General features: G+C 37.4%; 1 long non-coding RNA gene across 1 annotated transcript; it reads right to left on the bottom strand.

The window, feature by feature from the left end:
- Positions 1-2,759: 2,759 nt before the first annotated feature.
- On the bottom strand, positions 2,760-12,879 carry LOC125689169 (uncharacterized). Its single transcript, XR_007375099.1, has 3 exons — positions 12,841-12,879; positions 4,378-4,484; positions 2,760-4,011 (listed from the first exon to the last, which is right to left on the bottom strand). It is a non-coding gene; the product is annotated as an uncharacterized LOC125689169 (long non-coding RNA).
- Between the last annotated feature and the right edge of the window lie 1,398 nt (positions 12,880-14,277).

Below are 14,277 nucleotides of genomic sequence, written 5' to 3'. Positions count from 1 at the left end.
CACTTGTGCTTCAGAGTAACAAGTAAATAAGAATCCAACAAGTGTGGGTTTTGTTTCTTTTTTTTGTTTTTGTTTTTGTTTTTTTTTTTTAAAGAGAGATCCATACATTTTGGCCACCTTGTTTGCATAAAAGCAAGGGAAACGTGTGATGCATCATGGGTTTCATTTATTTGATATTCTGAAGCAAAGGGTCTTTATTTTGCTGTAGATGCAGCATTAAATCCTCTAATGTATTGCAGTATTGTATAGCATTTTTACTTCATAAGTATTATTTTTTTCCTCTTTCTTTGCTAAATACGAACAGTTCATCAACCGGCATGCAAGATGTGGAACTCCATCCAACAAATTCCAGGATAGGCACATCAACTTCCCCACCTCTATTTCAACCAACAACTCATCAGCCTCAACCACCTAAACAGAAAGCACCCCTGTTCTCTTACTTAATCCCCATTATCTGGTGCTCTTTGCTCTAAAAAATTATCCCCACCTTACTGCTACTTGAATGCAATTCTGTAAGATAATCTGTAATAACTAGTAAGTTCCCTGTTCATTTACCATGAACAAAATAGTTATCAAGAGTCTTTGGGAAGCTGCAAATAATGTAGAACCTATTTATCAAGGAAATAAGAGTTCTTTGTAATGAGGCCTCCAAAGATCAGAACGATAACAATCTCAAAATAAGGCTTCAAAACACGATTACTACTAATTTGGCTTCAAACATATCCATCATTAAACTATGTATTACGATATCTGTGCTAAAAACCTCATAATATCAATCAAAAAGACTTATCATTCATTGTGATCAAAAAAACTACTCAAGAATAGCTGGAGAAGAGCTAGCATTGCCATAAGGGTGATGAATTCATCAGGGAATGAAAATTTGCAGTTACACAGATGAAGTTTCACACGTATCTGAACAGAAGTAAAGACAGGAGTTGTGCGTAGAGTTACTTTTTCTCAGACTGGACTAGAAGAATAATACAGATAGGCTTGCCTGCTCTTGAAGATTTGATTGAGATACAGAGCGAATATGGAAGCGGCGGATGTTTTTCTCTTAATTTAAACTTGAAGTGTTTGTGCCAGCACGTCCTACACTAAGAACTCACCAGGCTGTGGACTTAGAACAGAAATTTTTTTGACCAATGAATTTGCAAAAATCTTAGATATATAATACAATGAACAGTAAAGGTTCCCTTTGACTGATTTCAAGACAGGCCAATGAAATTCAAACCAGAGGAAATCTGTAGAAAGACGCAAGCAAATTGTAAGTTTGCACTGAGATAAATATTTTCATATTTATAAGTCTGCAGAATAGCAAAGCATAAACTAGGCTTGTGGTAAAATTAAATGTCAGAACTAAAGTACAATCGGGAAGATACCAATATATTGTTAATTTGGTGCACATAGATTCAGCTTTTTGGTTTATTTGGGGATAAACTAGTTTTATTTTTCAACACAGTTTCAACCAAGAATGTCAGATTTCTAGCTATAGTCTCTACAGCTACATCGCTCTAATGTTTTTCCCATCACATCATATCCGGGAGTGTTTGGAAATACTATACAATAGCATAAAATAATAGAACCACAGGAAACATAAAACTGAAAATTATTTCAGAAATTTATTGAATTGTATTCATACACAAAACATCCTAAATATCTTTTTGGTGTTATGACGCTGTAGTCCTCTCTAGACTGCCTAAATACACTGACAAACTCATCCTTACTTCTACTTAACTGAAATGAGAGATGATAGCTGATCATAGTTGACCTATGCCTTTTAGATATTACGTATGAGGGAATTTTCTATAGTCTTTAACTTCTTTTTATTCCTTAAAATCTTGGAGTTTCCAGCTTCTTATCTAGCGATAACTTACAGAGACAGCAACATCAAATCTTCTCCACTTTTAGAGCTGCCTCTGTCATCCCTTGCATTATACCAAAGACAAAGACAGTCAGGCGACAGGTCATTGAGATCACCTTGAGTCTTGGAAAAAAGGGCACTCACAGGCCAGCAGCTACATTGATTAGTGTCACGGAGTTAACTAGACCAATCTATGCCTATGACGGGGTCAGTAGGCCTCCGCCCCCTCCCTCCTCCTAGACCCACAAAATGGGAAGGAAAAGAGATAGGGAGATGGAAGCTAGGCTCAAGGAAGGAAAAAAAATAAAACAACAGTGGCAATGATCTATGGAGGAAAACTTATTTTACTAACTATGATATTTGAATGCAAGATAAAATATAATACAATCTAGTTGAAATTGAGACTACTAAATCAAATAAAATAGGAGAGAGAGTTCCTGACACCAAGTCAAACTGGAAAAGCTTGGTACAGCTAGGAAAGCTCTCTTCAGCACTCACTGCAAAGCAGTAAGAAATCTGCCAACTAGGAAGGGCCAGATTCCACAATGTACAGGGATAGGTACCTGGAATTGGAGCATTAACAGTTTAACACCTAGAACGCTACATGATGTTATGATGTGGGATACCAAAAACCAAAAATCACAAAACCATGACAAACAGAAATGCAGTACCTGAAATCCCATAAAGCTGCGCTTTGTTTGCAGTAATGGATTCAATAAAAAGTCAACAGACCACATGAGCATCTGAAACAACCTTAAGCAAAAAAAAAAAAAAAAAAAAAAAAAAAAAAAAAATCACAGTGACTGAGGAAACCCTAGAATTAAGTCATTACTTCTTTCACCTGATGTGAAGACAAAGGTTTCACACAGATACGCTTGAAGTAGTGAAGTCCACAATTTCTTCCAAGACACTGGAAACATTATTGGCTGAGATAAACCAATTTCCAGTTATTTTAGACCAATTCTTCCATTTCTGCATTGCAACTGGTTAGGTCACTGCTTGAAAATAAGTCACTGGGCTTTTTGCAGCGTTGCTATTGATTCTATTCTGGCCAGTTAAATAGTAGCCTGAAGGATTTATCTACTGTGTTCAACTTCAACCTTTGTTCATCTATGTTTAATGCACAGCTACATTAAAAGATATATTTGATTAATAAATAAATATCAGAGCAGCTGATTTTACCGAGGGGCTATCTTTCTAACTCCTTCTGTTTAAATTGTTTTCTCAGACATTTAAGAAATAGGGAATTTATTGTACTTTCCTCTGTGACATGCATTGTAACACATTGGTGCAAATACACTTCAGCTGGCCACTATGATCATCAGCTTACTGATCAGTGTCATCTATACTCCTGTGTCACATGGCACTATTATAGTCTAGAAGCTGTAAAGTTAATTAGAGAGCCCGCACTTCTTATTGGCACTTCTGTCTTGAAAAACTCATCTTTTGGGCTTTGTTTGCTTGTTTTTGTGATATATTCTCAAGCAAAGGTTTTTATTGGGGTGGGGCTTTCTAATTATTTTTAAACGAAGCCTGTAGCAAGATCTTCTAAGACCTTTTTCTTTTAGCCACGGAATAATTGCTATGGAAACCAGTTTAAAGCCTTCTTTGGAGGCTAAAACTTAAAACATAAGAGAAGCAGAAATGGCAGTTCAACAAAGTAGATAACAGCTGAGGAGGATAGACATAGGGCTCTAGAAATCACAGGCATAGGAGACAGCGAGGAAAGCAACTGACTAGATCAAGAGTCTACATCAAAATAGCATATAGACAGGTTTGCTAATTGATGTTAAGAAAAGACATAGGCCACATCCCACAGTCCCGAGGCAGGTCCTCTTTTCTTCTTGTAACAATATCATTGTGGCATCTGCCCATTATACTGGATTATACTGACGTTTACAGATTTGTGATGGATTCAACAGCATTCTGAGAGTTATTTGTACTCCTTGGAAATAAAGCAACTGCAAACCTGAAGAGGACTGAGAAAGGACTGACTCATATGTGCCCTTTTCTATCCCTAGAGAAGCATAACACAGGGAAGATAGCCCAGTGATTCCATTCCTTTGGTTTTCAACTGCTGTGCCACCTAGAACACTTCAAGCTTCCACCCTGCCTCCCTGTTCCAGTCTGGTGGAAACTGAGAGTAACACCTGAAAAGAAAAGAGTTTGATCAATGTGAAAACATGGCAACTTATTCTCCTAACATAAGTGACTACTGTCCCTTTGTTCTCTTTTCTACTATTAACTCATTAAGTTATTTCAAAGATTAACATTTGCCAAATTAGAAAACATTTTTTTTCTTTTATAAATGTTTAGCAATGCTATTTGTTTACTCTATTGTAATCCAAAAAAAAAACACCCTCTTATCCGCTACTGCATTCACAGTTCTAGTGAGAAAAGAATCAACTTTCTGGTCTTTGAGAAAATCAGACCAGACACCATAAAAACTTCTCTAAATAGCTATCCAGGAGGTATACTTACGCTGCATGCACATACACAACATGTAAACTACTCACTGCCATGGCAAGTGGATGTACAGCAAAAGTACGGTCTGACCAGTTGAGAGTGGAGTCTTAGTTTTCATCAGGCAGATTCAGTATACAGATGTTCACTGTGCAAGGGTCTAGTACATAAAAGATATGGTTAGCTGTCCTTGGTCAGTGGGGAATTAAATGAGTATTTTATCTGATTTTCTAAGATACTCCAAAAGCAGCTGGTCATTAAATACATTGGTTGGGTTTAATGTAGAAGGTCAGAGGCACAACAGGAACTTAGTAATTGTTTTAGTGTGCATTTTCATAATTTTTCAGCAAGACTAATGCTATATCACTCCATTTCTCTGAAATCTAAAATATCTAAAAAAAAATTAAATGGGACTAGAGTACAAAGAGTATGCATACCAGCCTATTAAATTCTAAAATAATTACTCCAGATGTAATAGCAAAATCAGTGCACTTATCCTGTTACCAAGGCCAAAGAGTAAGAACATAACATGATGGAAATTCTTCTCTAAGGGAAATATATGGGCTTTTAGTGCAGAATGTTGCAATGAAAATCAAGTTAGACATCCCTGAGAATATCTTGCAAGATTTAGATAGTAAGATTACAGGTATTTACTGTGTCTCAGATTATTTTAACCATCAGAAGTGCCAGAGGTGTGCAATTAATGGGAGAACTGATATTTCTTTCGTAAGTACAGAATAAGATGCTGTCAGATGCAGAAGTAGGTGCCTATGGGATGGTTCTTTCAGGCAGAGTAGAAAGCACTAAAGCAATGTATTCCACATAAGAACTGTCACCAATTGAAAAGTGATCCATTAGTTGTAGTTTCTGAATAGGCATAAGTGAGAGATCCATATACTACATTCACATGAAACATCTGCGCAAACAGCTAGCTGAGCAACTGAAAATTTAAAAAACTTGTTTATGTGACAGGCAAATGCAGCTGAGCAGCCACTAATACAGATGTGGGTTAAGAACACTATCATCTCAAATTCTATAAAATAAAACCCACTGTCTTCTAAAAGTAGTTCCTCTGCCATCACAGGGCTCATTCAGGGATCACCACCTAATAACTAAAATGCCATGTCACATAACTGACAAGCAGCCTGAGTGCCATGCACATATGCAGGTCTGGTCCACAAACTGGGAAAGTATCTGACATTTATTAAAAGAATTCAGAGATAGGAGTTTAATATAAAGGTCCTGGTGACAGAGAATTGTAACATCACAGCATAGCACTGAAGTCTGAGCATGCAGTTTTTAAGTCAGGACACAGGCTAGCTTTGGTTCACTGCATGGGCAATAACGATTCCTGTTCTCCACTGTCAGATTCTGTCTTTTGGCTACTGAAGGAAATCTTTTGCTGAAGCTAATAAACATAAGTAAATACTATCTTTATACAAGTACCTTAAGCAAGCCTGTATAAACATTAGAATGAATCAAAAGTCATTTCAGGATGTAAGCTGTACAACTGTTTCAATCCATATAGGAAAGCAAAGCCTTTGAGCACATGGATAGCATTAAGCATATACTTCAGCACTTGCATACATCACAGCCTCAAGGAATATTTGTGAGGTTTCTCTGAGACCTGATTACTGGATTTTATTTTATTTTTTTTTTAAATCACTCTTGCTTAATGTTTTATCATAACTGGTACTACACATTATCATATTAATTTGTCCTTTAAATGAAAGAAATAATCCAAAGTGCTCACTACTGTTGCCAAAATAAAATTGTTGATTTGCAGTTTCTACAGTATTTTTTTAATCATCAAAACTCATTTGACTGAAATTAGGTTTCTTATATTTACTGTGCTTTGCTGACTAGTTGTAGTTTTAGAAAGTAATCTACTTTGTAACATAACGATGCTATATTGTAAAGTAATAAAGTATTAATGTAATTAAGCTGATAACCTTGTTAATTTTATGAAGCACAAAATAATTATCATTACGTTTCTCAGTAATTACAACTGATAACTATATTTGAAGTTACTATAAATTTTATAACTTGTAATTCAACAACAAGTTATTCTGCATTTCAACAACGAGGAAATAATAGAATAACAGACTAGTTTCCTCATAGTATCAGCAATAACAAAAGCTTCAGGAAGTTCAATCCAGGCAGTACAGTATGTTCTCAAATGGCACGGCAAGAAATTACAGTGTATTCTTTTTTTTAAACTGTACAGGACATTCATTTTTCATTTCAAATAAGTCAATTTTCTTTTGTAGTTTTGTGTTACATGAACAATAAAACTGAACCTTACTAAATTAGTTCTAACACAGTTAATGTAGATGAATGCAGAAAAAGCTATTTATTAATCTTGAGTATCACAAGATCAGATAAAGTTTGTATTTTGAATTGTATAATAAAGCACTAATTTTCTGTTCTCTCTCTTATCTGATGGGATACTTGCCTGTGAATGGTACCACATATATGAAAAGCTATCCATCTGCACTACACATATTGCAAAAGCTTTCATGGTAAGAATAACACATCCATATTTGTTGTTATAATTTCAGCCAAAGCAGAAAATTTAAATATTCTTGAAAAAAATATACACATGCACAATACTAGAGAAGATTTAATACTAAACAGATGGCTAGTTGTGCAGAAATACTTTAACAGATGGTTGGCATCCAGGTCTGGAAAAAAAAAGTTTACTAGCATTTGGAAACTACAACCTTACCAAGTAAGACATCCCTATTCCCATGAAGCTAATCTATGGCACTGCACTGTTGTAAACAAATAATGAGCAATCAAATAACTTCAGTACTTTTTAATATCCAGTCCAAGAAACTAAACTTGTAGTTGACATACTACCTTTGTTGGTTATGCTTTTTTTTCCTGTCTGTGTGATTTACATCAGCAAAAGCAAGTATGCCATTCATAAGCTTGTCAATAAACCTCTTCCACTGAACACCTGACAACTCTCACGGCTGTGAAGCATGCATGACACTTATAGTGGCATTAACTCAGAATAAACACCACATCCTTCTGAAGTGTTTTCTTGGATAATTCAATTGTCAAAATTGTTCCAAAGTAGGGAAGTACAGACTTATCCTTGAAATTTCTGCAGAGTTTATGATTTCAGGGCATTAGATCTTTTGCCAATTCTACTACAGTCATGCAAACAAAACTAGTTTCAAGAAGAGGGGGAAAACAAATTTAATGCAAAATTTAAAACAGAACCACAAAATTGAAATACAACACCTGCACAAACACAGTAAATAATTTTCCTGTGATCAATATGAAAGAAAAATAAAAGAGGAAACAATCTACCCAGCAATACTTAATGAGACTAAATTCCCACAGGAATTTGCCATATACTTGCAATATTCACTGGTATGTTAAGAGACATTTGAGTTAGTTTCAGCACAGCTATGTGGGACACTTCTTACTAGGAAGAGGAATCTATAATGCAAATGATAGATTCTTTAAGACAAGTAAGTAGTGCCTTTCATGAAGAACGATCTCCAAAATATTAATGCCAAAGTCAGTATGACTAAACTTTACATATATGTTCATTTGAAATTACAGAGCCAGAGAATCATCTAAATTGGAAAAAAGAATCACCAAATCCAATCATCAACCTGACCTACCCAGTCCCACCATTAAGCCATGTTGCTTAGCATCATACCTGCACCTTGGCTTTCCTAATTTCATCTCTGCATGTCTGGACAGCATACCTGTATTCTTCCCAGGTTACCAATTCCAGATCCCGCTGCCTGAACACTTCCCTCTTTCCCTCAGTTTGACCAACAATGCCTTAAAGACAGCCAGAAGTTCACACTCTGGAAATTCAAGGGCCTGAGTCCACCCTTTATCAAGCCCTATTCTTCAAGATCACAGACTCAAATAGGATGTAGATGCTACAGCCTAGACTGCCTTCAGTCTTAACCTCTGTAATGATCCCATCCTCACTGGTGAGCACCAGCTCCAGTGAGGCTTCACCTCTGGTTGGTCTGTCTTATATCTGGACCGGGAATTTATCCTCAGCCAACTCTAGGAGCTTCCTAGATTGTTTGCATTTACAATGCTGTTTTCCCAGAAGATATGTGAATGGCTGATATGCTAAGTCTTAGCTTAGACTATATAGAGAAGGGAGTAAAAGGGATTAGGGAGATAATAAAAGCGAACAACAGGATGAACACACAATGGTAGGAAACAGTTTTCACTAAGTCCAGAAGAAATGCAGGAGCTAAGAACACTGCACTTCCATACTGTGAGAATCCTTCTTTGTTTTTTGGCTCAAAGCTTACTTCCTGAGATACTTCTTGAGACAAGACTCTGATTTATTGAGGAGGCAAGTAATGGGTGCTACTATGTGACAATCAGCATCACTTTGTGGACATCTGAAAGCACCTTCCTCCAGAGCTGCTTGCCTCTGGAAGAGAGTGCTCAGGAGTGTTTACTGGTGGAAGATCTGGTCTGTGACTAAATAGCTCCAGCTTGGTAGGAAAAAATTGGGGAATTATACCATCATGTGCTGTGACAAACACAGTGCAGGTGGGCATCCCTGCTCCCTCTTATCTGCTAGCAAGGCCCAGAAGATGGGAACAAAGGAGTTTCTGCTGAGATCCCAGAGCCAGAGGCTGCCACTCCAAGGAGAGTGGACTCAACCACTTTGGATTTGAGTTGTCACTCCAAAGAGAGCTGACTCGACCACTTTGGACTTATAAGTTGGTACTACCATTGAAAAAGGGCCATCATTGCTGTGGTCACTGTCTTCGTCAACAGAAAAACAATGCCCAGTGACCTACCACTACTGAAGATCAATGACTGAACTATGAATCATCTTGGATCCATGGTGACTATGTCCCTCTTGCTTCCTATAAAGATTCCTTGCTTCTCCTTTCCTATCTTCTCTATCACCCTCCTTTCCTTCCCCATTACCCTAATTTGTAATAGTGTCAGTCCTCCCCTTCCCCATCTCCCTGATTAAGATTTGTAATAAACTGGTCAGACCAACATTTGAACCATTGTTTCTTAATCTCATGCTGGGTATACAGATTGTAAAGAACCAACCTCCTCTTCCTCCTATAAACTGGAGCGAGACGTATACACATGGATCTCTTAGCTCTGGAAACATCCAAATTCACAGAAATACAAAGAACAACTCTGCCTGATTAACTTGTGATCTTTAAGTATCTCTATGTCATTTACCACCCAGTCCAAAAATGTCAACATGCAGAGGAACATTAGATTTTTACATGAAAGCTCCCAGGTTCTCCCTTCAGTAACTTCACAGGAATTAAGTTCAAGGCTGCACACAGAAAAACTAAATGTAATATATTCAGTGTCAATTACAAACAGCATGATCTAAGTTTATATCAAATTGTGAATATCTAAAAGCTTCAGTAAACCAAGTCAGACCAGAGCTATACTCTTGCATTATTTCCAGCAAGTGCAGCGGGACTGGATGATCATGGAGGCCTTTTCCAGCCTCAGTGATTCTATGTTATTCTGTGATAATATTATTTCCAAAGAAAACTGCATTTAATTGTGCTTACATTTAAGAATATCAATCCTTCTAATTACTTAATAAGTAAGCTCTGTGTTAGAGTGTTACATAGTAGTAAAAGAGTCTTTGTTTCTAGTGCAAAGAGACACTCCCTGATCCTCTAATGTACTGATTCATATAATCAAAAGACATTTTTAAATGACAACAAAAAATAATATGTAAATATGCTGGAGACTGTATCAACAGATTCCCATTCCACTTATCACTCATACATGTTGAATGATAGGTGTTTCAGTCAACTTTCACCCCGTTCTTTTTCAATTCATGATAGTTACAGAGGTATTTTACTATCAGTGGTAATTAATTACAAAGCTACTCTTATTAATGCACTGAACATCCTAAATAAAATTATTTAAAAAAAAAAAATCAAATATCATGTTTCTGAAAGTGGAAAAAAAAAATAAGCAAAGCAGAATAATTAAAAGTTACGTTTTTCAAACATAAATTACATACGCTTTGTTAAAAAGTAGAAGCATAGTACTCACAATACTCAGAGAAATCACAAACACCATGTATTTTCCCTAAAGGAAAAAAACCATGTATTCACCACCATTAACAATACCTCAGCATTTTTACCTTACACTAACCATAGGCCGCTATCCCTTCATTCCTTTATGCAACTGAATTTTAAATCTTCACCTTCCAAGCTCCAAGTGTAAAATGGTAGTATTAGTCCCTTGCTGCCTTAGCAGGTGTCCTCTTTCTTGCCAATTCTGGTAATTATCAGCATACAACCTGCCACAGGGAGCCCGCCTGGGTTGCATTCAGTAACTTGAATTGCTCATTTTGTGAAGAACCTCACCCCCATATTTTTACAAAGGTCACGTGCTAGCAGTAGTAGTTTACACTACTTCTTAACTAATCTTAATTTAGGTAAAGAATGACCAAATTCTTTTACAAAGTACTGCTACACATTTAGTGGCCCTTTTATCCTTTCATACAGGGAAATGCTATAGCAAAAATAGCCTCAAAAAACTTGTACAAATCAAGTCAAAAGTGGTTGATGCAGAACATGCACATTTTTTATCTATTGTACTGGTCAAATGGTCACTGGTAGTCATTTGTCTAAAGATCAGGAATTTTCACTATTAGGAAAAAAAAAAAAGAATCATTACTGTTATAATCACCTTCACCAAACAACAGTAAAGACGATCTGCACAAGAAGGGATAATAGTTTAGACAGTATAGCAAACCTGTCCTACATGCAGTCAAAAAGAGGATCATAGAAATTTAAGTACCTTAATCAACTATGGGTAAATTCACTTTTCTTGTATACAGGAATACAGTTTTACTCTTTATCTTGCTTATAAATCTGGTTCATTTTCAACTGAAGGTTTTTGCCTTCTCATTCTTCAGTGCTTTCTTGTTCATTTTCACACAATTTAAATGAGAGACTTGAGGACTGATCTTTTGATTAGCTTATGCAAAAGCTGAATTCATCTTTCTAAATCTATCATCTCCAGTCTAGGAAGGGAGCAAAATGAGATAATTACCTCCCATTAAACTTGAAAATAAGTTATATCTGTATGTTGTTGAGTAAGGTATTCTCATTTACACAGTTGTAGGGGTTCTCTCCATCTGCTGATGCTATGTCGATATCTGCCATGAATTGCCACCCATTTCTGTGCACTAGAATGGTAAACTTCAGTGAACCAGTTTTATACCACCTAACAAAAGAGCTTAGGTTAAAAAGCATTTAGAGAGATTATACTCACGTACCTACACACATGGTAATCAGGGTCATGTGAAATTAAAGCCCCTCACAAAGAACCATTCTTTCCCCCCAGCAACCTCTCAAGAGTCATAGGTACTTTAGATTTCAATTTCACTCGAATAGTTCTCAGTACATCTTGCCCACAACAACAAATTGAAACTACCACCAATATGAACTAACTAAACCAGTAAAAAAACTAAATCAGTAAAAATGGTATTTGTTGTTGTAAACACATTTCCATTTGCCAACTTATGATAGCTCTTCTAAATCAATTCAGGAATGTACACTTCACATCACTGCCTGATTACAATTAAGCTAGCAGGTAGTAAGCCTGGTTCAATTTAAGTGAAAATAGTTATATCCAGAAGTAATACTCTACAATTGGTGAGTTATTCCATAAGATTTCTATGCCTACTTTTACAAAACTACCTTTAATATTTTATTATGAAGTACTTCCATTCTTTAAAGGAAATGAGATAGAAACTCCTACCCATCTGTATAATCAATGAACATACAGGTGTTATAATTAAGAAATACACAAGAGAGTTTAGCTAAGCAGGTTATTACACCAAAAAGAAGAGCTAGAGGGCTTACCCTTGTCCAGGGCTTCCAGGAAAACTCCAAAAGGAGGGATCTCCAGAAAGAGATCCTTCCCCATTGGTAGTTGGCTCTTAGACGGGGTCTAGGAGAGGTGGAGCCAAGCTCCATCCCTTCCGGCAGCACAGGTGAATTGCCTTCATCTGTGCTCCCGTGGCTGACTTATTGCTCACTTCAGGTGATTAATCAAAGGTTCAGACCATGATTCAGCAGTACCCATACACCATCCTTGCTACCTTTCACGTTTATAATGCAGAAATAATTGAAAACACATATCTACTGCCTGAAGTTATCACTTTGAAACACATGCGCTCATAAGCTGTTCCAAGAATGATTTGGTTTTTTTTTTTTACTAAGAGATTACACAAATAGCAAACCTATACATTTGTGACAATTTTCTGAAAAACATTGTCACATCAAGCAAGTACAATCTAAAATACACAACATACACCATCCTCTTATTTCAGAAGCGTCAACAGCTACAAAAATGGACACTAATTTATGCTATTTAAAAATAGAGTCTGTAATGCAACAGAAAGCGCAGCAGTAAAAGCAGAGTAGCAAGGTCCCAGGCTGCAACAAAAAGGATCTACTCAAATGCAACAACCACAGACACAGAAACAAAAGAAAGAAGCTATTTACCTTCGGGAGGCCTCAGCTATACAGGCATCTCCAGCAAGATACCCTTACCTCCACTGCCAACCCTTAAGTGATGTCTGTGAAGGGGTAGATCCTGGCTCCACCCCTTCTGATCACCTGAGCTCCCCTGGGTTGGCCCTGCCTTTCCATCAGGTGCTCAACCACTGGTTCAAGCTGTGATTTAGCATTTCTGTACAGAGTCCTTGTGTAGGAAAAACACTGAGGAGCTTTATTCGTTTGACCAAAAGGAACAAAAATACACATTACTGGAGTGAGCCTCTTTAAAAAGTAAAAATAATCATAGAATCATGGTGTGACTTGAAAAGAACAATAGTGATCATCCAGTTTCAACACCCCTGCCTTGTGCAGGGTCACCAACCATAGACCAGGCTGCCCAGAGCCACATCCAGCCTGGCCTTGAATGCCTCCAGGGATGGGGCATCCACAACCTCCTTGGGCAACCTGTTCCAGTGTCACCACTCTCAGAGTGAAAAACTTCCTCCTAGTATCTAACCTAAAGCTCCCCTGTCTCAGTTTAAAACCATTCCCTCCTGTCCTATCATTATCCACCCTTGTAAACTGCCATTTCCTCTCCTGTTTATGTGCTCCCTTCAAGTATTGGAAGGCCACAGTGAGGTCTCCCTGGAGTCTTCTCTTTTCCAAGCTAAACAATCCCAGTTCCCTCAATCTTCCTTCACAGGACAGGTGCTCCAGCCCTCTGATCATCTTAGTGGTCTTCCTCTGGACCCACTTCAAGAATTTCACATCTTTCTTGTGCTGGGGGCCCCAGGCCTGGATGCAGTACTCCAGATGGGCCTCACAAGAGTAGAGGAGAACAATCATGTCCTTCACCCCGCTGGCCACTCCTCTGTTAATTTAGCCCAGAACAAAGTTGGCCTTCTGGGCTGCAACTGCTGGCTCATGTCTAGCTTATCCACCAAGACCAAGTCCTTCTCCATAATCTGGAAATTTGTACATCTACCAATCTGAAAAGCCCTGATTTAGAGACACCATGTTATCTATAGTTCAGCTTGTAGCTGATAACAAAATGAAAATGATTAGGAGAGACAAGTGGTAGTTCTGAAGCAAGAAGCAAGGAATTAATGTAATAAAAACATCTCTGCCAAGCTGGAGTTGCCTGGATTAATAAGAAAGTATGCTCTATGTCAAGCTCTCCTCCTGTCCTATTTCCCTTTCTTTCTCACCAAATCATCTCCACCACTGCTAGTTTCAATTACCTCCTACTTAATGCTACTGTCATAGTTTTGGATGGAATAGAGTTAGTTTTCTTCCTAGAGGCTTGTACGATTTGGATTTTTGACAAAAAACAAGTGATAACACACCAATGTTTTAGTTATTGCAGAGCAGTGCTTACACAGAACCAAGGAATTTTCTGCTTCTCACACTGCCCTGCCAGCAAGAAGTTGGGAGAAGACACAG

Source organism: Lagopus muta, chromosome 2, assembly GCF_023343835.1.
Source record: "Lagopus muta isolate bLagMut1 chromosome 2, bLagMut1 primary, whole genome shotgun sequence".
NCBI classification, from domain to species: Eukaryota; Metazoa; Chordata; class Aves; order Galliformes; family Phasianidae; genus Lagopus; species Lagopus muta.
This window is presented reverse-complemented; position numbering and strand designations above follow the sequence as displayed.